This window comes from Equus asinus, chromosome 20, assembly GCF_041296235.1.
Source record: "Equus asinus isolate D_3611 breed Donkey chromosome 20, EquAss-T2T_v2, whole genome shotgun sequence".
In the NCBI taxonomy this organism is placed as follows: Eukaryota; Metazoa; Chordata; class Mammalia; order Perissodactyla; family Equidae; genus Equus; species Equus asinus.
In genome coordinates, this window is record NC_091809.1 from 108,188,317 (window position 1) to 108,214,631 (window position 26,315).

Sequence of the window (26,315 nt, forward strand, 5' to 3'; positions counted from 1 at the left end):
TGGAAAATAGCAGTATTGAAATATGTTGTTAAGTACACAAATTAAAACATTATGGGAATGGTAAAGGAGAAGAAAAATAGATCAATCACAAAGGCACATAAAAGTTTTATATAAGAGATGGATTATTCAATAAATGGTATTGGGACAAAGCTCTGGATATCTGAGGACAAATGAACAACTTATATTACTACCTCATGGTTTATACCAAAATAAATTCCAGAAAGAATAAAATTAAATATATTTTTTAATGGAGGAATAAAAGTACCACAAGACGTTATGAAACATTTGTCTAATCTTGTGGCAGGACGTTACTTTCTAAGCGTTCTACATCTAACATCAAAAGTGGAAACCATAAAGAAGAATACTAATGTGTTTAACATAAAAATTTATAACGAGTTAAGCATATCTAAAAATAACATTTAAAAGTTACATGAATAATCTTCAAGTGTCAAAGTCATGAAAGACGAGGAATTGATACCGACCCTGATGTCAGTTTCCCTACATTAAACCCAGCATATATGGGGTTAAAACCAAAACACTCATTCCCAGCTTACTCTCTGGCTTCCTGGCTCCAGAATCCACTATCCTCCATGGAGACAGACACCGTCAAGGACAAGCACCTGGATTATCTCCTCCCCACAAGGAGATACAGGCTGGAGGGAAAGCTGCTGACCAGCAGGGTCATGGGCTCTCTCCTCCCTGCAAGTAGTCTCAAGGCCAAAGACAGGCTGGTGGGAAAGCTCCAATGAGCAAGGCCATATGCTCCCCCTCCCCTACCTGAAGCCCCAAATAAAAACCCTTCCTTTTAGCTTTTTGAGGAGTTTGGGATTTCAGCATTAGCTACCCTCTCTCCTTGCCCAGAACTGTGCAATAATAAAATTCCTACTTTCTTCCACTACCCCAGATGTCAGAGATTGGCTTGCTGCGCAACGGGTGAGCGAACTCACTTCAGGTTTGATATCAGAATGATTCAGGAATTGTCACAAGTTGGAAGGACTAGAGACATGACAACTAAGTGCAATGTGGAATCCTGGAATAAAAAAGGTATTAGTGGAAAATGGATAAAATCCAAATAAATTCTTTACTTCAATTAATAGAATTGGGCCTAACTTAATTTCTTGGTTTTGATCCTTGTTCTGTGGGTATGTAAGATGTTAACATAAGAGAAAGCTGCTATAGGGTATACAAGAGTTCTCTGGATTATTTTTGCAACTACTCTGTAAACCAAGGCTTATCTTAAAAGAAAAATTTGGGGAAAAAAACCAGTAAGAGCAAATGACAAAGTGGGAAAATTTTTTTTAAATGAATCATAAGAGACTAATATCGTTAATGCAGAAAGATCTCCTTCAAATCCATATACGAAAGGAATACCCTAATAGAAAAATGATAGAAAAATGATGCAATGACACCAACAGGCAAATCACAGAAGAAATATAAATGGATAATAAATACAGTAAACTCCTCAAGCTCATTAATGAAATAAATGCCATTATAAAATGCCATTTTCATCCATAAAATTGGTGGATAAAAAATTCAGTATTGTGTCTTAGTAAAGATGTGGGCAAATATGAAATCTTACACTCTGCTAGTGGAATAAGAAATGAATATCATCTTTCTAAGTTCATTTTGGAATTATGTATCCAAGTCTTCATCATCTCAGTGACTTATCCTAAGGGAATAGTTGTTCACAGACACACAGCTTTCGCTACAACAGCGTAGCAGTGATAAAAAGAGCAAAACTTGGAAATAGCTTCCATTTTATGACTGCTATATCATGATTGATCCATAAAGGGAAAACTAAACAACCTTTAAAAGTTGTATTATAGGGGCCAGCCTGTTGGCGCAGTGGTTGGGTTCATGAACTCTACTTTGGCAGCCTGGGGTTTGCCAGTTCAGATCCCAGGAGCAGACCTACATGCCACGCATCAAGCCATGCTGTGGCGGTGTCCCACATACAAAAACTAGAGGAAGATTGACACTGCTGTTAGCTCAGGGACAATCTTCCTGAAGCAAAAAGAGAAAGATTGACATCAGATGTTAGCTCAAGGCTGATCTTCCTCACCAAAGAAAAACAGAAATGATAATGCAGAATAAAAATTAAGGATATGAAAACTATTCATAACATTTTGATATGTAAAATGTCTGAGGCTAAGAATATTTTTCCTTCATTTTATTTCTTGCATTTTGTTTTTCTGAAAAAAAATTTTAACTTTTTAAAAGAATTTTAAAAGTAATAGTTAGAATGTTGCAGGCAAGAAGACAAGAGAATATCGAAATTCTAGAGCAAACCAGGTAAGAAAATGGAGAACAAAGAGCAAAATTTGTGCCAGCTGTGTTGAGAAAGGGCAGAATGGGAGTAAGAAGTGGATGGATTCCAGTGACTCATAACTGGTCCATGCCTGGAGAACATCCACCAGGCATAGTGGGTGCTTGATGACCAATCCGTATGATGAGGAAACAGCTGAATGAGGTCAGGCTGCATAGGGAAGCAAGTACCTGGGGGGTGCATGGACAGTGCTTGGCACAAAGTGACCAATCACTGATGGACATTTTAAAAGTTATTATCATCACCTTCATTATCATCATAATTATTACAATCAAATTGAGGCTCAAAGAGGTTAACTGACTTGCTCAAGGCCCCCCATCTAGAAAAGAATCTCTGCTCTAATTTGAATTCTATTTAACTCGAAGGGCTTTCTCTCTGCTGCAGGTTTAGAAAATTTTAGGGGGTGGAATACCAGCATCAGAATGCAAAAAATGAAATGTAGCAACTCCACCCAGTTTGGGAATCTGGAATTCCTGTTCCAGTACCACATTTTATAGTAATTGCACAGATGTTGTTTAGTGCTAGGCATGAAGACCAAGGGAAAGAGTGGCCAGTGGAAATACCTTCCACTGAATGATCATGGTTTTCATTTAGGATTTTTATTTAAAATGCTGTTAACCTGCAATGTTACTAATCTGGCCAAGAAGATGGATCTCATACTTACCATTTGTTTACTCAACCAATAAATATCTCATGAGAGTATACCACATACTAGACCCCAGTATTACCATGATCCCTGCATCCAGGTAAATCAATCTATTCCTAGTTTGTTTGGCTTTTTTTTCACCTTTTTCCTCTTGGCATTCTTTCTTATTTCTACTGGTTTGGTCGAGAAGCTCTTTATTTCCTCCTGTAATGTGAGATTTCCACTGTGCGCTTACCTTCTATTTATAGTTAACTTTCCTTTCTGAACACAATAACTAGACACATGTTTAATTATTTGTTTAAATGATGGAGGCTTTTCCCTTGATCAAGACGTTCTATGTCATCAGTGATTTCTCTTTCCCCAGTACAGCTAGACCATGAGAGACGATGCCTTCTTGACCCCATGAAATCTGTAAGAAATGTTTACTTTCCCCCTCTATCTGCCTCCTTAAACTCCTGAGTAGGCTGTTCTTTTCCTTAGAGACAATTATTAGGGTTTCCCCTGCAGTCTGTCTTTTCTAGTCCAGTCATTCTTATTTTGTGCTTAGATTCCACATTCCCAGTCACATTCTGATTTTTCACTTAGATTTTGGTTATAACTATTGCAAAACGTATCACCCTTTCTTTCTCTCCAACTCATATTCCACTGTCTTGAAGTCTCAATTCTGATTTGTTTGCTTTTCTTTTTAGAGTTCCTACATAAATATTCCCTCAGATGGGATGGATGAGTGGTATGTAGTCTTTGACATCTTGACATTTCTGTCTCTTATCCAAACAAATGTTACACTTGGGTTGAATCCTCTCTGCTAACTATTCTGTACATGTTAGTCCACCATGTTCTAGCTTCCAGTGTTTCATATGAGAATCAGGTACTGATTGGATTTTTCTTCTTAGTAAGAAAATTATGTTTTCCATCAAAAACTTTTTCTAAGGTCTGGCCCCATGGCCTAGTGGTTAAATTCCATGTGCTCCTCTTCAGCAGCCTCTGGTTCAGTTCCTGGTCATGGACCTACACCACTCATTGTTGGTCATGCAGTGGCAGTGACCCACACACAAAATAGAAGAAGATTGGCACAGATGTTAGCTCAGGGTGAATCTTCCTCAATCAAAAAAGGAGGAAGATTGGCAACAGATGTTAGCTCAGGGTGACTCTTCCTTAGCAAAAACAAACAAACAAACAAAAACTTTTCTCTATCTTCTCTTATCATGACTATCTAAAATTCAGTGAGTACTTTTCCATCTTCATAACAATTTATTAATTTATTTGTTGTTTTTATTCAACTATTCTCTTTCCTCCTTTCGAAATCTTATTATTTTAACATACTGAGTATCTTGGATCTGTTCTCCAAGACTCCTGTCCGTAATAATTTCCATCTCTTGATATTTTTTCTTTGTTTTGGAATATTTATTCCAAGCCCTAACTAAGGTCACAGACATGACCCTCATCTTTTTCTACTTGATCAGATGCTTTTTCAGTTCTCAAGTCATATTTATAAATATAAAAAGATTGAGAGTTTTTGTATTTGATTCCTTATCAGTGATCTTTTATATTTTAAACAAATGTTGTTGTCTGTCTCCACTAACAGCACTGCTCCTCCGGGAGTCATCTGTTCTGAGTCTTCTGGTGATTCTTTCTCTCTCTGTTTGCTGCATTTATTTGCCTGGTCAGTGGATCTCAGGCCCAGCTGTTCAGGCGCCCAAAGTGGCAGCAGTCCTTTGATTGGCAGGAAGCAGAGAGGTCTACGCCTGTGACCTGAGACACACAACTGGCATCAGAAGAAACTCTCTCTGCTTTCCCATCTCCCAAGCTGCCAAGGCTGGCAAAAGCTGGGAACTGCAGCTGGCACTTGCCCAGTGTCGGGAAAAGAGGAGATCAAAGTCACTTGCTTGCCTTTGCCCTGCTCTTGCTGCTCCCATCAGTCATTGGATTGACCCATGGTTTGAGTGTTGGGTCATGCCTTAGCACACACACACATATGCTTGTCACAGTGTGTTATTTCTGGTTGAGCTCATTCTCCCTAAAATAATGACTAGTAAATTAGCAAACAGTTAGTGTAACATGTAGCATATTCAAGGAGCCCAGAATTATAAAATCTTCATGTTCCATAGATAAGTTGAGACTCAGAATTGTAGTAATGCTTTTCCAGGTCAGTGGGGTCATAGGGTTTTGTAATATCTGATAGATTTTTTGGAATGAACTGATTCCTAGGAAGCCAACTTATAAAACTTTGTCATTATTCCTGAAATACATTTCAAGATCGCAGCTCAAATTATCATCAATGATTGCCTTCAATGACAAAAAGCATAAATTTAATTGTTTTAAAGTGTTTTATGGAGTTGAAATTGAAGTAAGAGGCACACAAATGAAGGGTCAAAGTTTTGAAATCACGGAGCTCCCCAAAATACATTCCCAAAGTCCCTCTTTCCTTCAGTATTATAATTAGGCATTATGAAGTTCTCCATTGTTCTACTTTTTCTTATCTATGGAACGGGCCATATAATGATACACTTTACTTCCTCTTGTTTTAAGATGTTTTGAAAAGTCAAATCAGGATCTTTTTCTATATGTAGAAGTTAAATAATCTAGTACTTTCATCCAATGAAGGACATAATGGAGGAAATTTATTTGAGTACATTTAAATGTAAGTAACATATTTGGTAACATGAATCTTGGATCTGCTAGATTCATCTGGAGCCTTTTTTAGTATTCATGGACAAGTACAGTATGTCACAAGATGACAAGAGCCCACAAGAGGATGATAAAAGTGCCAGACAAAGCCTGAAAGAAGACACAGTTTTAGTTTCCCTATTCCCACCTTTCCTGATAATGTCCTTGTCATTATCTGTTATGGCAGTGGGATTGTTTGGGGGTTTGGAGAGGGACAAGTTATAAGCTATTTACACATAAATAATAACTACATAAAATAAAACTTTATCTAAAAAGATACTTGAAACTAAATTTTCTACATTTTTCTGCCTACTCCCATGAAACTATTGTGTAAAAATTTCCTAAGATTTCTCACGTGACCCTGGTTCATCTTCTCTTTTATACCATATGACCACAAGAAAGACATACTATGGCAGGGCCTCTTTTGACAGTAAAAACACGATGCCTTTGAATACCCATAGGGTCCCTTAAACCATGGGACAACCAGTACCAGCACATTCCATGCTTTTTGCTGCTCTCAAAATCAAGTACCACCAGAACCCTCACGATGCCTCCAGCCTTCACCATATTTTAGTCTCTGATTCCCTGGGTATGTTTTATTGTTCAGGCACAGAAATCATACTTCCATGGGTGGGAAGTGAGGAAAAGTATAAAGCTATGAAGGCAAAGCTGGTGACACACCCTCTCCCCATCTCTCTAAGCAGTAAAGTTCTCCTCGTTCTTCTCTTGTATGGAAATGGGTCCTACAAGAATAGCTGATCTGGGCTATACAACCTGCTTCTTCTTCTGCTCCTCCTTTCTGATATTCAGGATCTAGAAACATTTCCACACCCCCGAATTTCCTCTTCCTTCTTTTCTCACTCTCTACACAACTTGCACTGTATTCGTTCAAGGTGAGGCCTCAACTGGTATCTTCCAAAGTATAAAAGCTGGGAAGAGCTATAGACTCTATCTGAGTCCAGATTCCTCCTTACCTATAAGGAACTTATAGTCCAGAAAGGAAAATTCATTAGATCAAGTTTACAAGACCATACTTTGGCCAGCACTAGCTCTTGGGTCTTCTAACTTTCAGCCAAGTATCTTTCTACCATCCTTATGCCTCGTTGTAAAGGAAAACACATGAGTTAACATATCACCTATCATATAAGAATAGTTTCTAATTGTGATCTTATCATTTTTAAATTTGGATTTGGAATCTCCCTCCCAGCCTCCCACTTTCACCCCAACAAGGTTGGTGTAAGAGTAGTCAGACAGAAAAAGTACCCGACTGATATTTGATATTTATGGCCATTTAGAAAGATTTGACCCAGAAGGAAGATGTCATTTTACCAGGAACACTATCCATTTAGTCATTTGAACCCAACAAGTAAGTTTGAAGACACACCTCAACAGTCAACTTCCTGGGAAAGCTACCAGCTGAAAAGGGTCAATTTTTCCCTGAGGATTCCATTTTTCTTAATGGAAAGGACATTTCTCACAAATAGGAGCTTATTTCCTGCTTTTTGTTAATAAGGGAAGCCAATGTTAGAATGAAGGCCTTGGGGATGAGAAAAAATGAGTGGAACAGTCCTTCGGCAAAGTTGCCTGAGGGATTTGGCTCCTTGACAGTGAAAATAGGCCTCAACTATATAAATTCTGTAGGTTGGGACAGCCTGAGTCTCAGCCAGCCTCAGTGGAGTCCTGTGGGGAAAAGAATGTCTAGACATCAGAAACCAAATTATTGCTTTTTAGAAAGTTGCTAAGAGCAATACCTGCGGCAATAGGCTCTAATGAAGAGCTGAGGAGCATCATCACATTTACTTCAGCAGCCACATGAAGCAGATATTTTAACCAGTTAGACGTGATCTATTATTCCAAATAGCATCATCGTTTGGAAAAATACTTCTTATTGATTGAATAGCACAGTTATTTACACTCTTAAAAAATGCTTTGCAAGAGGAGAAATTGAACAGACAATGAACTTGCATGTGCTAAGCATGAGTTCTACAGGGAGAAGCCTTCTCAGGGCCTCCCAGGGAAATAGAGCCCTCCTTTTAAAGGTTTCTGGTGCCTCAGTTTGTATTTAAGGAACACAAGAAACCAAACTATGAGCTAGTATCAGTTTAAAGTGGCTAGCCATAATCAAGAAAGATAGTAAATATTTTGGATTTCAGAGAGAATTAAAACTCTGAAATAATGGACAAAAAAATGCTAAATATAATATGAATCAATGTAAAGTCATGCATTTTGTTTCTAAAAGTTAATTTTCCAACCCCAGCTGAGGGAGTCTGGTTAATAAGAGCTCTCCTGAGATTTTCAGTTTACTGCGAGAGCAATATAACCTAAGAATGTAGTGAAACAGCTAAATTAGCCAATGAAATCTTTGTATCTTGGATAGAAGTAATATTTCTTTATCAGAAGAAGTGGTATTTCCATTTTTATTCCTGAACTTTCCTAAACCATGCATTGGGTTGATTTTTTAATCCAGTGCAAACCTTCTACATATTTCTTAATTGATTTCTACAGAAGCTTTTAGATAACTATTAGCTTTATTGGCATTTTACAGATAAAGAACCAGACACTAGAGCACTGAACAACTTGCCTGAGATCACAGATGGTAGATGGTAGGTGGCGGAGCGAGGATTCAACCCAAGTAGACCAGTTCTAGAGCCTGTGATTGGAAAGAGATAATTTTAGTAACAAATTTGAAAATGCAGTTATATGAAGAACAGTAGAAAGAACTGAAATGTATTTAGGTTAAAATAAGGGGAAGAACTATAACTCTCTTCAACCATTTGAAGCAAAACCACGTGAAAGAAGAAACTGCTTTAGGATATAGGACTAACACCAGCGGGTAAAGGCGACAGAAGTTCAGATTCTGAATGAAGCTGACTCTCATGGCAATTTGACTTATCAACAAAGAATTGTGGACTATCACACATATTATTGCAAACATTTCGAAGAGAGATTATTGTGAGCTTTCAGAGGGCTATAGCATAGGAGATTCTGAAGGTAGATGATTTAATACTGGAGTTTATGGGAGAAGAAGGGGAGGAAGACCCTTCCCCTAGAAGGCTTCATGATGCGTGATCCCTAAGCTTGCCGGTTGAAAGCCAGCTTTTGGTTGGCTGCCCAAATGTTTTCTATATACTGCTTATTCTCAAATATGCAGATATTTTAACATGGGAATGAGTATCTGTACCAAGAAAAACAATCTGTAGGAAAATAAGAAACAGTATAGTCATTGAATAGATACCCTTTCCCTAACCATACACTCGTCTTGCTGTGGGGGCCTGAGGAGCAGAGGTTGGCAGAGTCTTTTACCCAAAGGTTGAGGGGATGCAGAAGACAGCAGAAGTGGGAGGGCAAAGATCTCAGCACTAATTAGGGACCTGCATCCAGGACACTGGGGAGTAGATTCTGAATGGGTTTTCAAAATCATGGGATCAGAAACAGACTTCAAAACCTGGAGGCGGTGATGGAGAGGTGAGCCAGCCAAGGAGCAAGCAAGAAAGAGTGGATGCAGAGCAGACCGGGCGCTGCTGGAGTTCTAAGTGGGGCTCCTCTGTGCTCAGCTTCACGAGAAACTACAGCATTTCAGGACAATGAGGCAGAGGGTAGTGTTGGGTTTGGCGTTTTTGTCTAAGTGAAGGGAGTAAACATAAAACAAGAGATCTGTAGGGGCTTCTATAATGGTGAACCAATTAATTTATGCTAATTATTTTGCAACCAATTCGAGGCATTACAAGAGGTATAAATGTGGCTCAGCCTCCTTCACTCAGTCTCTTCCTTATTTCTGTAAGATATATAAATTATTCCAAAATACAAGGAACATGAGAAATGCCCCAATTTTTTGTCTCTCTAAGTTAAATTAAATCCAGGTGGGGGCCCGCCAACAAGGTTGGCAAAAGGGTGTTGGTAAGAATCATCCTCTTCTACGTCCAGTGAGATCTAAGCATATCCAGCAGTTGGTCCGAAAAAAGAGGAAATAAGTTCATTCTAGTTCTCAGCCCACTATGGTCACCACTATTAATAATTTTTTCTAACTCCCAGGATAACGTGAAAGTGGGCAGCCCCGCAGCAGGCACATTCCTCCACGAGGAGAAACATGAGGAGCGGCCCCAAGCTCCTAAAGCCTAGCGCCCGAATGTCAGAGAGCAGGGCCCTCCAATTCTCCCAGCATGGCAAGTCTGCAGGAGAAATTAAACAAAGACAGCAACATTTTTTCAATCACTATAATTGCTTTCTGCCTACCTTTCCTTCTTTTTTTCCTTCTGTCTTACCTAATTTCAAAAGTAATTTATAACGCCTTAAGAAAAAACACAGATGTAGCAAGACGAAGTTTCTTTAAACCAGAAGAAAATACAAAAGACTTGTTATATAGGACTGGGTATGAATGAGGACTTTCAACACAAGCGCAGGGTCAGAGAGGGTGATGGCAAGGCGCTTACCAAAATGGACACGACCTCTGTCTCAAGGAAATTACAGTCCACCGGGGAAATATCAATAAGACTAGTTATAATAACAGTTATGCCTGGAGTTTCTACAGTGGTTAAGCTTATAAACAACTCTAGCGTCCAAGGTCTCTGCTTGCACCTGCAGCGCCCTTGTGCAAATTACAAAGAAGTGTCCCTTCCAGGTGGATGAATTACAAAAGTGTGCCTCATCCTCCCAATCTGTCTCCAACAGTGTTCCTCATCTGAACCACAGAACATCGAAAATGATTTCAGTGACTCTGTCCTCAGTGCTTCCAAGGACGGTGCATCCAGGGTACCACTCTGGATGCATAGCAGATATGTGAATTCATTGCATGCAGCGGATGCACCAGGGCAGTAGAGCTGGAGTCTCATGGAAGTCCACTTGAGAAAGACTGCTGGGCTCGGGGTTGGACTGGATGGAGCCCCTACTCGCTCCCTCATCGGCATAATCGAATACTGTGGCCCAGAAAGTTGCTTTGATTTAATAGTGTTCAGACTTGAATTCAAGTCTTTAGCTAGTAGTTAAATTATGACCCCTCGTTGCCTCTTTTATACTAAGTGTCAAAAGAGGGCATAAAGTGCTACATATATGCAGGAAGTTAAAGAATGTTTTTAGTCCAAAAACCAAAAAATACTTCATGAAGGTGATATTTAATATTTTATCCCTAACTCTGTGATACGATTTTAATTGTTGAGATGGGAAAAGACTGTCCTGATAAAAGGCATTGAGGGGGTGCATGCATCTTAATTATGCTGGAGTGGAAAGTTTGTGAAGGAAGGTAAGTTGTGACCACATGATGCAGGAGCTCAAATGCCACTGAGACTTTGGGGAGGCAATAAGGCATCATTAGAAATGAGCACTGGGAAGAAATTCTGGCATGGGTGTGTATAATAGATTCAATGGGAATGACCTAAATGCTCATAATATCATTAAGGTCACATACCTACAGCATACTAGTTAAGGTTCCGGCAAGCACTGATAAATCTGGTCAAAATTAATGTAGACTCAAGGGAAGGGACGTGAGTGAGAAGGCGGCAGCTGCACTGGTGAGGAGAAGTGTCTGTAATCAGACAGATCTGCGTTTACACCTCCACTCCATACTTATTACTAATGGAATTGACACATTGTGCTCTCGGCCTCAGTTTCCTCAATAATAAAGTGAATTCAAAAATTTAAAACTACCTGACTCATGATTGTTTTAAGGCTTAAAATATAATGCTTATAAAGCCCAACATATTGTGTGTTCTCAGTAAATGCCTGTGATGATTAAGGATGGGGGAAAAAAAAGGAGACAGAAGTGGCAGGTGCAGGACTGGGTTAGCAATATGACTTGCCATAGGATTGAATGTAGAAGACAGAAGGAGGCTGAAGGAGTAGGCAAAGACAACTCAGAACTTTCAAGTGTTTATAACTGGGAGAATGGTGGTGCCAGTAACAGAATCAGGGCTACCAGCCGGTCTCAAGTTCAGGCTTGAAAAGGAAAAGAAAACAATTGCAAAGACTTTTAGAGGACGTTGTTATACTAGGCTATCTCAGCACAATACTTAGTGCATACAGACCACCCAGCAGAACCCAGTACAAAGGCAGCACTCCAGTCTTCTGTGGCCCTATGGTCTCAGTCGTTGCTACTCAAAATGTGCTCCATGACCAGCAGCACTCGAGCCATCTGGGAGCCTCAAAGAAATGCAGGATCTTTGGCATCTCCGCAGACCAATTGAATGAGAATCTGTATTTTAAACAAGATTCCAAGGTGATTCATACTCAAAATAAGTGTCTAGAGGCACTGCTCCAGCCGACCCTGGGGGCGGGAAGAGGGAAGCTCAGTTAACTAGACGACTAAACCTCATCTGTTTACTCTTTAGACTGTAATCTGATTAAAGGAATTTGATTGTGTTTGTTGACTAAACGAATACATTAAAGAATCATATGACATGGCCTCACTCTGCCTCAGTTTGTTCCATTGCAACTTTATGGGCCCTTTCTAGGTCTGGGGAACAGACCTCAAAGGGACACATCATGTTGTTTGAACTAAAACCATTATGGAACTAAAACAGCCACATATTTGAATCCACAAAACAATAACAATTATCAGTAAGTGATGGCATTTTCCCTCCTAAAGAGAAGATTACTTGGCTCTTAGCATTGTGTTCAGGTTTTGAAATAAAAGCTCTTCTATTCAGTTACTCAAACCATATGTTATATTCTATTCAGCAAACTTACCGTTGTAAACCCAGGCAGTTTTCCTTTGTATGGTTCAGGTGTAATATATACTAGAGCTTTATAGAAAGCAAATTAGTCTTGACAGTGGTAATATAGAAGGAGCTTTCATAAAAAGGCCATACCAAAACATCTGGACTTGCTCAAGCCCTAGTGTAAGTATTTATTTTTATTGTCACAGCAGATCATCTCTATTGTATATTTTGCAATGCATTTGATTTTTACTTGTAAAAATTACTTCAGAGACAGTTTAATGTTTTTCCTTCTGCATAAGGAGAATAGAAAAACTTTAAATGTAGACACTGAAAACTAGAATTAGACTTTTGGGGATATATTAGATTGACCAATATTTATCATTTCCTATTTTTTTAAAGAGTCAAAAATCATTACCTGTATTTATCTTATATGTAACTGAATTCCTTAATAAATCATCCAAGAGATATTTATTGAACACCTACTATGTGTGAGGGTACTTGAGCCTATGCGTTGGGCACTAACGGTGCCATGGTGAGCAGGAAAATGCATGGCAACTTCCCTGAGACAACTTACAGAGATTGCACAAATAATATACAATGACAACGATGAGAAATTTACGTGATGTGGTAAGATTAAATGTTAGGGGCATTTGGAATTCTCTGGAGGTGTCACCCAGAGGAGGCGATGATCCCGGTGAGAGATGGAGGGGATACAGCAGTCAATTTAGGTGCCAAGGGTGACAGTGGTCATGGAGGAGGAAGCAGCAAAAGAAAGTGTATTCCAGGCACAAGGAACAATGAAAGCCCCATGGAGCGGCACATTAAAAGAAATAAAAGGAGGTGTCACTTTGGTGGGAGTACAGGGAATGGAGATCAGCGTGGGATGCACGAGCTACAGGTGGAAGTGAGACCAAGCAGGACATGGTGGACCAGGCGAAGGATTTTACTAGTTCATCCTGAGGAGTGTAACAGGCTTGATTTAAGCAAAAAGATGTCATTTCTTGTATTTGTATTGATGGATGAGAAAGAATTAGGAGTAAATGAGAGAAGACTCTTTCGGAGACTCATGCAATAGTATCAATAAATACTCTAGAACTTATCTATGAGAAAAATTCAGGTTATGACATGTTCATCTGTGACCCCTTCCAGGGACCTTCTTCCTTTTAACTTCATCTCCCCTCACTCTGTCAACCCCACTACTATACACCCTACACTTCTTTCTCTTCCATGAACGTTCTATCCTCTTTCTTTTCCCTGGGCCTTTTCACAGAGTGTTTCTTCTACTCAGAATGCCACTCCTTGCTCTGCCTCTCTCTCCAAAACCCAGTTCAGAGCTTATTTCCTTAAGAACACTTTGCCAGTCCTCCTGAGGAAGAGTTCATTGTTTCCACCTCTCTGCTACGATTAATGCCTTATAACACCCAGACGTATAACATTTATCACATCATGCAGTGATCATTTTTGGTTTTCTTCACCAACAGATTGGTGGGTTTCAAGCTGTTGTATTATGTTACCCACTATATTGAGAGAATTCTTGTGGAAGCCCAGACTACAAAACAGAAGTCAAGGTTTTTCATCTTAGGCAAGGATAGGGGTTCTATCATCCCTCTAGACTTTCCTTGGAGAAGAATCCAAAATGACCCTAAGTTGGCTCCATTTATAGAGTCAAAAATCAATCATCAATAAAACACTCAACTTGTATTTAATGTTGGTAGAAGTGAAGTTACTTTCCAATACAGCTATTCTAAGATAGTAGAAAGCCATGATCTATTCCCTTCAGAGTGTTGTAGGCATCAGACTGTGAGTAGTCCCTATAACCTATGAACTCCAGGACACAAGTCAGACTCCATGCATGGTTCTTTTGAGGCCACTGTCACTTGGCTTGAGATAATAGATAAGCAGCCCACCCCATCCAACCCCATTTGGGAGGTACAGGATTAGGTAGGGCAAAGAAGAACATTGCTCAAATCCAACAACCTTCTCCATAGAAATTCTCTCCAAAAATTGCCTCTCCAACCTTCCAAGCTTTGAAGTATTATTGTCCACAAAACTGATGCTCAACTATTACCTTTGTAAATCTGCATAGGTGATCAACATCTCACTCAGGAATATGAGGGCACTTAGAATTTCTTGTATTATTCTCAGACGTTGGGGCATCAGTCAACACTAAAACAGAAAGAATCTCATGATAGCACTCCATTAGATGTGCATGGCTTATCCCTTGGTGTATATTAAAGAGGAAATGAATGCTGTTCATCAATTTCAGCAGGGTATACTTAAGATTTTATTTTATATATTGCGATCGTATTAGTGGTGCCTTCTAGGCCCTTTCAAAAAGTGTAAGTGCTGACCATATGCCAGTCAAGGAATGAAATTGACATGGAGCTTACATTGTATTATGGGGGACTGACAATAAATTAAAAAAACTTATGATTTATGATGTGGTGATAAATGTTTTAAAGGGAAAAAATAAAGCACAGTAAGGGATTAGAAAGTGATACAGGGAGGAAACTTGCTCTTAAATTGAGCGGTCAGGTGAAGTCACTGTGAAAATACGATATTTAAGTAAAAACTTGAAGAACGTGAAGGAGCAAATCATGACACCAACTTGAAAAGGAACCTTCCTGACAGAACAAAATGCCTGAGGTGGGAACGCACTCAGTGTGTTCAAGGAGCTGCATGCCTTTCACTGAGTAACCTAGACGAGAATTAGTGGTAAGAGATGAGTCAGAAAGGTGATGGGAGACCAGATTAAAGAGAGCCTTGTAAATCCTGGTTAAACTTTCGGATCTTATTCTGAGGAAGATGGAAAGCCTTGGACCCTTATGAGTGGAAACAGTGATATGCTTTGATTTAAATTTAAAAGTTCCCCTGGCTGTTAGGTTGACAATCAGCCAATGAGGACAAGCTCGGCCCCAGGAAGACCTGGTAGGAGGCTACCGCAACAACCCAGATGAGAGACAATGGACTTCGGAAGGGGCTGTGAGAAATGGTTAGATTCCGGATATATTTTGAAAACAGATCTATGAAGATTTCTTGACAGATATTGTAGTAGACTAAATAATGGCCACCCAAAGATAGCATATCCTATCTCTGAAACCTGAAAATGTTACTTATTTGGAAAAAGGGTCTTTGCAGGTAAGGTAAGGATTTTGAGGTGAGAAAATACTCCTGAATTATTCAGGCAGACCCTAAATGTAGTCATACTCATGATAAGTGTGCTAAGAAGGAGGCAGAGAGAGCTTCATAGGCACAAAAAGGAAGAGGAAGCAGTAGGGCCAGGAAGGCAGAGGTTGGAGTGATGCTGCCACAAGTTGAGGACTGTCAGGGCGACCAGAAGCTGGGAGAGGCAAGGAAGAGATTCTAGCCTAGATCCTCCAAAATCTTGGTTTGGGCTCAGTTAAACTTTGGACTTCTGGTCTCCAGAACTGTGAGAGAATAAATTCCTGTTGTTTTAGGTACTGAGTTTGAGGCAATTTGTTACAGCAGCCTCCTGAAACTAAAACAGACTTGATGTGATATGTAAAAGAGAGGAGTCAAGGACAACTTCAAGCAATTGTGACCTGATTAAGTGGGAGGGATAGTATTTCCAATTACTCAGATGGGGAAATCTGTGAAAGGAACAGATTTGAAGGAGAAAAAACAGAGTTTTAGACATGTTACGTTTGAGATTATAATCAGACATCTAAATGTTGATGTTCAGAAGGAAGGTGAATATGTGAGTCTGGAGTTTAAAGGACAAGTTGGAGCAAGAGGTAAATGTTAGACTTATTAGCATATAAATGGTAATTAATGTCATGACACAGAATGAGCTCACCTGAACAGCACATTGGATAGGGAAGATGCTCAAACATTGAGCCCTGAGACCCTGCAGTGTTTATACAAGAAGATTAGAAGGACCTAACAAAGGAGACTAAGAAGGAGCAGTGATTGAATCACAAGAAGAACCAAGAAAAGTGGTGTCCTAGGGTATCTCAGAATGGAACAAGGGAGTAACTGTGCCAAATGCTGCTGAAAAGATGGAAGGCAAGGGAGTTTAGACAGCTAACAGAGATATCTGAGGAGTTTTGCTATAAATGTAAGCAAAGGAAAGGGGAGGTAGCTGAGGATGAAGAGGGAGTATTTTTTAAGATGAGAATTTTCATATGGGCAACATGAGCACAGGCTTAATGGGGTCAATGATTAGAGCATAGTGAGCAGATGGGCTCAATTGGAGAGGACAAGGAATATAAAGTCAGGAGGGTCTTCTGGAATCAGAATAGTGGCCTTTTAAAACAAAGAAGATGTGTTGAATCTTGATGCTGTAGGAAATTTTTGAAAATTGTGAGGAGGATGACATGATAGAATTTTTTTTAAAGTTACTCTGTTAATACTTCTTGTGGTTTTTTTTTTTTTTTTTTTTTTGCTCCCCAAAGCCCCAGTGCATGCTTGTATATGCAAGTCATTCTAGTTCTTCCATGTGAGCCGCCACCACACCATGGCAACTGACAGATGGGTGGTGTGGTTCTGTGACCAGAAAATGAACCTGGGCCACTGAAGTGGTGAGCACCAAGCTTTAACCACTAGGCTTCCAGGGCTGGCTCTAGAATATTTAATAATAAAAACAAGGAGAATGAAAAGCATCTACTATTCATGTAGTGATTTGTAGTTTGTGAGGTTCTTTCATATTCATTACCTCCTTCACTTCTTCCATCTCTGGGGAGTTAAGTGTTATTAGCCACATTTTAAAGAAGAATAAACTGTGGTTTCAAGAGTTAAAGTGATTTGACCAAGCTCTAGCAAGCTACTAAGTAATAAGTTGAAAATATGAAAAGAAAAGCAGTCTTGAATTGTTGTAGCACACGTAACTAAAAGAGAGAATCACAAATAGGAAGAAAAAAGAATAGGATTCTTTGGCAATCCAAATGGAAGACATTAGAGACCTTAACAAAGATGGTGGCTAACACAGTAAAGAGAAGACAACAATATATGTCTTGTGTGTGTGTCTGTGTGTGTTTGCACAAGCCTGCATACGTACATTATTATACCCTCAGGTTATGAGATCGCTTTGGAGCCATGGTTTTTTCATGATGAAAACAATACAAAATCTTCCTATCAGCATTTCACCTCAAACTCCCTTGACATCCATTACTTCATTTTAGAGTTACCTCTACCCTGTGAGATATCATTGACTTTTTACAGAAGAGAAACTTGATTTTCACAGACCGTATACAACTTGAATAACATTACAAGACTTGAACATGGAAGAAATGTTATTCAAAATTCAACCTTATGGCTCCAGACTAAAGTAATATTTTAGGAGGAAAAACAAAAGGAATAAGGAAAAGAAGAATGAAGACAGAACAGTGAACTCTATCTTAGCAGAACTTCTCCTTGAGTAGCTCTTAGGGTTGGAAGAATAAACTGCCCTAAATCTTTAACTGTAGTTCAGACAGATCTCTAGAACCACAGATCCACTGGATGCCTCCATCAGGATGTATCACAGCATCTCAAACTCAATTCCCATCACAAACTTGTTTCTCTTTTTGGAATTCCTATCATGATAAAAGGTAATCCACCAGAAGTCTGAGACAGAAATCCTCAAACTATTCCCAGTTCTTCTCCTTCCTTGACTCCCCACGTTCAAACAATTATGAAGACCTATCAAATTCATCGCCTCCTTTTCTCTCCTCTTTACCCGCACTGTCACATTAGTTCTTACCATCACTGTTTCTTGCCCCCTTGCTGCTATTGCCTCCAAGGTCTTCTCCTTGCCTCTAGTCTTTTTATTCTCTGATACAATCTCTATATTGATATCTCTGTGATTCTAAATTGCAAATAGTATCACAACACGCCCTGACTTAAACCTTTCAGTATCTTCCTATAATCTAGTGATAGAATTCAAACCATTATACAGTAAACATAGCCTTTCCTTATCTGACTGCTGCCCATCACATTAGCATCATCTCCTTTCGATCCCATTGTACATTAAACTACTTGCTGTCCTTCAAATTATCGTCCACCATATTCTTGGCACCCGCTCTTCTCTCTACCTGAAATATTCTTCATCCTAACGAGCCTGTAAGCCTCGGCTCTTGAACTCCCTTCTTGGTCTTTTTCAGCCCCTCTTACCTCCCCTACTAAGGCATTCACACTCTATTCCATGGTCTCATAGTACATTGAATATAACAACTTTTTAAATATATCACTGGTTTTGTAGCTGTTTTGCCCTCGCTGCATTATTTCGCTCCATGAATATGGAGACTCTTTCGTATGTGTTTGTGTCTCCAGAACCTACTCTAGTGCCCGGTACACAGTATGTCCTAAATAACTAACTGATAAAAAATAGGGGGAAAAATGAGGATACATTAATCTGATGAGATACCTGAGGGAATGAAACTCACAAGGGTTAGAGCAGCCTAACTTGCAGCATAAATTTGGAGATGTGTCTTTCACTCCCAGGCCTTGGTTTTCTCATCTTCAAAATCATGCCTCTTAACTGGATACTCTCAAAGGCCTCTTCAGCTCTAAGACATTCCAAACATATCTGTGTGAAATCAAGTTGTTTAACGCAGTTCTACTTTTGCAGCAAAACCCCAAAGCATACGAAGTCATCTAGCCACCTGAGAAAGCCGATCGTCTTCCAAACAGTGAACAATTTATTTCCTAATCACTGGCAGGACACTTCCCATCTTTTATAAATAGAAATTTTCCAGTAATACAAACAAAATTGATTGGGCTTAGAGATTGAACCTTGGAAAATATTAACAAATTTCTCATCTCCTTTGGAAGATGAATATGATTTTGAGAGGTTTCATCTGAAGTCAGCTTGTACATGAAAATCGCACTTTGGATGTAAATGGCACTCACGCTTGGAGTCTTTCTGCTTAATCTCTGAAGTCATTTGCTAAGTTCAAAAGTATTTAGCAAAATAAGTATTTTTCACAGAATCTTTGCTTCCCTAATAGCATTTGGAGCTAAAAAAGCCTTCTTGCTTATGGAATATTCATTACTGGCAATTTGGGGTGCCTTTGCAAGCCACAAAAATCCTCTGCTGATTATAGACTTTCTCTCATTTGTCATAGTGTGTTCTGGAAGCAGCTGAATTTGGTCAAATTGGAGCCGAGGTATAGTGGCCTTATACTGGAAACACACATGGCAGCAGAGTATCATGTTATGCTGCAGCACGGCTGAGCAGGGACTGTCGTGTGGGACGTTTGGAACACAGGAAGATAGAGTTTAAACTAGCTTAGTTTAGTCATAGTCAATATACAAGAAAAGCTGACACTAAGAGACTGTGAATATGGTAACCTCAGAATTCGGTAACTAAAATTACTTGTGTTTTGGAGAGAGAATCAACTGAGTCTCAGGATGAAGTCACCGATGACTGATGACGAATGGCAGAGGATGGAATTACAATCTCTTCCCGCTAAACAGCAGCCCTGGGCACCAGAAGGTCTATAGCTGGTGCATAGAAGGCATTCAGGCCATACCTAAAACAAAAGCAAAGTTGGTTATATCTTAAGGAATTTTCAAGTGATGACCTTATAAAAATAAGCTTAAGTCAAAAACATCCTAATGACTTCAATTTATTTGTGCAAAACTTGTCTTTAATTTCTTTCAATAGTAGAGTAGCTTGAGGAGCCGGCCTGGTGGCACAGTGGTTAAATTTGCACGTTCTGCTTCGCGGCCCAGGGGTTGCCAGTTTGGATCCTGGCTGTGGACCTACACACCGCTTGGCAAGCCATGCTGTGGCAGGCGTCCCACATATAAAGTAGAGGAAAATGGGCACAGATGTTAGCTCAGGGCTAATCTTCCTAGAAAAAAAAAAATAGAGAGTAGCTCGAGAGACAAACTCCTCTGTCACACACACACACACACACACACACACACACACACACACACACAGAGAGAGAGAAGCTCAGGACTTGACCAGTGTGTTTTTCCAGGATGACCAGTTTGCACTGGCACAAGGTAGTAATTTGGCAGAAAGTCAAAAAGTAGTTTGGTAAGCAGTTGAAAGTATAAAATCCCTGTGTGGTTAAAAGTAATAAATGACTGGAGAGTTTCTTGCGGTGGTTAAGAAGCAATATGTGAATTTAGATAAAGCAATAGTCCATTTTCCTCAGCTCATATTTCTATCAAACGAAATCCTCCAAACATGCCTTTAAATTAAGCAAAAAATGACCCTTACTTCACGAAATAGCCATCAGAAAGCTCAAACACCAAAACCATACACTTTGACAGGCTTACAGAATAAGCCTAAGGGTAGCAGAGTCTGAGAGAGAGAGAAAGAGAAAGATAGACCTTTAAAAATCACAATTTATTGTTTAACGTAGAAGAAGAAGACAGAAAACTGCAATGCAACACAAACTTTTATCGTCAATCAACAATGGAGGTCCGGGGGGCCGGCCCGGTGGAGCAGCAGTTAAGTTCGCACATTCCGCTTCTTGGCAGCCAGGGGTTCGCTGGTTTGGATCCCGGGTGGGGACATGGCACCACTTGGCAAAAGCCATGCTGTGGTAGGAGTCCCACGTATAAAGTAGAGGAAGACGGGCATGGATGTTTGCTCAGGGCCAGTCTTCCTCAGCAAAAAGAGGAGGATTGGCAGTAGTTAGCTCAGGGCTAATCATCCTCAAAAAAATAAAAGTAAAAAATAGTGGAGGTCCATAAAAGTGGCCTTGGTTTAAGAGAAAACTGTCATTACAACTTCACTATTCCTTGTGCAAGAAGGCAAATGAGTAGAGAATACATTCTTGAATACTACTATTTGTTAACATTTTTCAGTCTTAGACTTGAAATGAGCAATTTCAACTATGAGAAAAATTCATTTATACAGAGTGAGTTTTGTAAAGGAGCCTAACCTAAGCACAGCTGTACGTTCCTAAGGAAACTTAGCGCACCGACACTCTGCAGCTATAAAGTGGTGTATATTCGTTTCCAAGAGACTATTGGGCACATCTGCCCGATGGAAGTCTCTGGCTACTCCTCTGCATTACTCCAATAAATACCTACCTCCTCTTTTCTTTCCACAGTGATTTTGCCAAGGCCGCATTTGCCAACTCCTGGCTATGTTTGCCTACATTAGCAGGGAGGCAGCCACTATCGCAGCACAACTTGTTGAGATTTCCTGATGGCATGGGTGATGAAAGTCAAAAGAGAAAAGTAAACAAGATACAACTGTTTGGATTTTATGAAACAGAGGAAAATCAATGATGTGTTTAGAGAAAAGGCAATATTCCCAGGAAGTGAAAGGAAGGACTTACTTTCATATTTCTAGGAAGAGAAAACCTGCCATTTCTTTTGCGTTTCTAATCAACTTCAACAATAATAATGATATCCATGGAAGACCCTTCCAGTTGGAACACCTGCAGCTCAGCTATGTGCTGCACCAATTTAAGAGTATGAGAGCTAGAGCCCCTCTCTCTGCCTGAACACAACGCCACCTTGCCCAATAGTACAACAATCAGAGAGAAGGAAGAACACGCTTCTGAATCTTGTCGCTCCACACTAAGAGTTCTAAACTTGTCGATGAAGAGCTACTGGTTGGTCTCCAAGCTTTACAGAACTGCTCACCATGAAGGTTAACTCTTGCCAAGAGAGGTGGAAGTGTCCTCATGTGCAGGTTGAAGGTGCCCAGGAATCACCCTCTGTTCTGATCTGAGGGGGAAATGGGAGAAATTGGCTAGCAACTTTGGCCTGTTCCTGTTTCCTTCTGCTTGTCAAGTATTCACAATTCTTTCCTCTGCTTCCTTCCTCATCTCTTTGCATCCTCCCTCTACTTTCTTCTCCCTTTCTTTCTCTACTATTGTCTTCTTCCTTCATCAGCAGCTCTTTCACCTACTTTCTCCTCCTCTTTTAATATGTATCATTCTTCTCCTCCTTTTTCAGTTTTGCCAATCACCTACTAGTATCAGGCATCGTTCTATGTAATGCAAAATAATTAAATTAAAATTTAAAACTCTACAGAGTTGCCCTCAAGGAGATCACAATCTCCTGCTGAAGATGGGAAAGCATAAAACATCTTTTCACCAATTACAATAGACTAGACTATTATATTCAAGTTCAAGGCTGCAATTATTCACAGATATTGCTCAAATAAAATATTATCAGATAATGCGTTTCCAATAATATTTAAAATTAGAAGTAGTAGCTAATCTGGAACTTACTCCCGGTCTGCACTATTGTCAACAAACAGTTGGCCTGAAATTATGGAGTGCTTTGCAGCCATATTGACAGACAGAAATAGCACTGCACATGAATGTCTCTGGGTCATTTCCCTAGGATGTCTTTGATGACTACAACATGACTTGGAGTGCTCAGTTGGATGCCTTTCGTCAATATTCCCATCTCTCTCCTACGGCACATACCACTCACAAAAAAACTCAGGTGTGCAAAAAACAGCAACTTTATTTTCTATAAATTAAATTCATTCTAAATTCAACCTTTTCCCATTATCAATATTCATTGTCAATATGCTGCATTCATATCCCACAAGGCTGTGCACTTCTTTGTCTATCATTTAGGGAAACCATCCTCCTCCCAGTACCTGGGGTCCTGGATATTTACACAGTACCCCAAAAATGAGAGATGAAGCATTTCAACCTCCAGTCTATCACGGTCACAACATACCACACCACTGACATAGCTTGTGATAGTTTCTTTAAATATGGTATCTCTGCTACCCTGAGTACCTCCCAGCCATCTACTGAGAGGCTTGCTTCATCCTTGGTTCTTGAGTCTCATCAACATCTCTGACCTTCCCAGTGACCTTCCTACACCTTCTTAGATATGATGCCCCTCAAAGATGATTTGCTGGTTGTCTCTGCCTCCAAAACACCTTGCATAATTTCTTCAGTGCATGTAGTCTTCTACTAAACTAGAAAAGCTATAGTCTTACAGCCGCTTGCCTTTTCGACTGTGAAAATATCTGAAGCAAAGCATTACAATGATTGATTATCCACTTGAAGTGAGAGAAGCAAGATGGAGGAGGAGAAGGTTGAAAAACATGGAGAAAACAAACACAAAAGAATTATCCTATAAATATTTCACCCAGAGTCTACAAGGGTGGAAATCAAGCCAAGACAGAGCAAGAAGGTCAATGCGCCTAGAGCAAGAGTTGAGAGTAGAAGCAGGGAGACCATTTAGAGGGATGCTGCGATAGCCCCCCAGGGAGATGATGGGCTTGTGCTAGAGTGGGGGTGAGGTGGGCTGGTGTGTTCATATTCCAAATACATTGTGGTGGTATAGTTGTTACGGTTCTTTATCCTTTTTTAGCAGATAAGGAAGGAGAAAGGACCAAAGCCTAGTTCTTTGATTCCTGGACTATACTTTCCAGGAAGAAAGATGGTACTGGAGACCACTGAGAGAGAGCTGAAAGCTTTATTTAATTTTCTGAACTATATTATCACAAGGCACTTTGCTGATCATTTACCCTCCATCTGGACTTCAATCTCCAATTCTGGTATATGATGACACGTGAAAAAACCAGTATTCCAAAATTTGCCAGGTCATCAAATTACCTGGACACTTTCTTAAAAGTATAGGCTCCTGGGCCCTACTCTAGACCCATGGGCTCAAAATTCTCTAAAGCTGGGGCCCAGGAATCTCATTTTAAAAATTTTCCCAGGTCATCCCAATGATGATAGATTTAGGAACTGCTGGAGCAGAGTATATGTAAGATATCCCTGTGGACTCACACAGATAATTGGAGGAGGGCTGGCAGATAACAAGGGAAGAGGATCCAATGCCAAAAAAATGGCCAACATGTTTGCAGTCAGACACTTCTGAGGCCTTGGAATAAGGCACAGTATGTTATAAATAAAAATTTTTTGGATCTGGGAATTCGATCAACTTGGCTTCAGTTTCAGCTCATCTATCCGTTCGTATATGTATCTCCGGGTAGGATGTATATTCTCATTGTCTCAGTTTCTGTGCCTGTAAAATGATGGGGAAAGTACCTGACTGAGAGGCCACTGTGGGGGATTGAACTGAAAGATCCCAGCACACCCATCACCACACCTGGCACTCTCATAGGAGCTCAATTAACGTTTAGAAAAGGAGATGGAGAAAGCAAGGACCAGGAACAAGAAGGATGTTTGGAAGGCAGTGGCCCATATGGAACAATTTAAATGTTTCTTGTTTCTTTCAGAACTTTTACTTGGACTGAAATTGGTTTAAAGACAGAAGATAAGTTTTTAGTGGCATGAGGTTTTCTAAGACTGGGAGTAGTTGTCTTTGTGGGTCATTGGTCTTGCCTTGAGCAAAACTGTTGTTATGGACTTGGAGGAAAACTAAACCTGCAAACGGTGGGAGCAGGGAGGAAGACCTACTCTATGAGTTCCTAAACCAAGATTCCAGAAGACACCGATTATCCCAGAGGCCCAGGTGGATGAGATGCAGCGTGGCTCGTATAAGAGTAAAGCCGGCACCAAGGTCCAGGGGACCATTTGTTCAAATAAAGGCAGGGAAAGATTTAATCATTGTTCCCGTGAAAATCTCCTCGGAGTCTTTAGTTCACCAGAAAGAGCACAATTTTGTCACACTCATCTATTTTGTGCACCCATAGAATATCATTCCTGTGTCTACAGTAACACTTAGAACACTTTGTTATGTTGTTTATTTGGAATATGTCTCCCATTTTAGTCTACGTGCAATGTAAAAACAAAGATTATGTCTTGTTCATCTTTACGTATCCAAGATTAGTGTCAGACCTGATACTAACAGAGTGTATACTCACTGAATATTTGTTATACGAATGGAGATACATATGAAGGTAAGAATAATGATATGCATCATTGGGATACGGCCCTCAAAGTCAGGGTATGAAAGAAATGGAAGACTAAAGAGGGGTAGAGAGAAAAAAATCCCCATTTATTAACCAATATTGATAAGGGTAACTTCCAAAGAGTAACTTTGCCTGCATAACAACTTTGCAAGTGTAATATAATAGTGTAGCATTTCCTGAAGTGTGATCCTCACTTACAAGGTACCTTGAAGAAAATAAATATTGGAGAGGAGAGGATGGTTCCTGTGTTCAAAAGTGGTTGGTAATTTCTGAACACCTTAAGATTCACAATGTACTTTATTATGTTAAAGGTCCGGAGAAGTTCTGCTGCAAATAAACCAATTTAGCATCATCTATCTCAGCATTTACCCCCATCTTTGTAAAGTAACTTGACCACAGAGTGACTTCTGCATGTAAGAGACCAACTAACCTTCCAAGGAAAGCACTTGGGAAATGCTCGTGGAGCAGAAGGCATTCTGAACTGGGAGTCAGGAGCTCTGAGTTCTAATCCTGACTCATCATCACTGACCTCAGGACCTCAGGCATAAATCTTTAGTTTCCCTGTCTCTGAAAGGAGTTGTTGGTGCTGGATTGCGTTTCATTTTCATCACTCTTATGCCTCATTATCCATGGACTTGGGAGCATATTCCAACAGTATTTGTAAGTATGGCAGTACAGTGGACATTTTTAATACTCCCCAATACCCAGTTCTTCTTTCCTTCTGGGTCTGTAGGGGAGACCATACTTCTCAGCACTTTAGGGGGAAGGAGGGGCGTGTGTCTAGTTCCGACTGATAAAATGTGAGTGGGAATGGGATATGGCACTTCCAGGCTGAGTCGATGAAAGGCTCTGCACAATTCTCCGATCTCCCTTCCCTCTGTCCCAGCAGTCACGGAGAAAGCCTCCCATTGAGAGGGTGGAGCCCCAGACTGAAGTAGCGTGGACTCCTGAATCCCCACCCTGCAGAGTCGCCCGGACTTCCAGCAGATTTTACATTAGTGAGCAATAACTTGAAGTGTTAAAACACTGAGATTCTGGGGTTATTTGTTACCACAGCACAAGCCTAGCCTCTCCTGACTAATAAAGTAAAGCAAGTGCTTTGATTAAAAAACCATCTGGAGCAAGCCCTGATGGCCTATAGTGGTTAAAGCTGGGTATGCTCTGCTTCACTGGCCCAGGTTCAGTTCCCAGAGGCGGAAGCACACCACTTGTCTGTCAGTAGCCATGCTGTGGTGGCAGCTCACATAGAAGAACTAGAAG

The 26,315-nt window shown here is 40.1% G+C and overlaps 1 long non-coding RNA gene across 1 annotated transcript in view; it reads right to left on the reverse strand.

Moving 5' to 3' along the window:
- Nucleotides 1-26,315, reverse strand: part of LOC106824932 (uncharacterized) — a 70,900-nt gene that overhangs the window by 33,509 nt on the left and 11,076 nt on the right. Inside the window, exons 2-3 of the long non-coding RNA XR_001396519.3 lie at nucleotides 19,605-19,761; nucleotides 8,221-8,289 (exon numbers count right to left, since the gene is read on the reverse strand). This is a non-coding gene — a long non-coding RNA (uncharacterized lncRNA). The remainder of the gene's footprint in view (nucleotides 1-8,220; nucleotides 8,290-19,604; nucleotides 19,762-26,315) is intronic.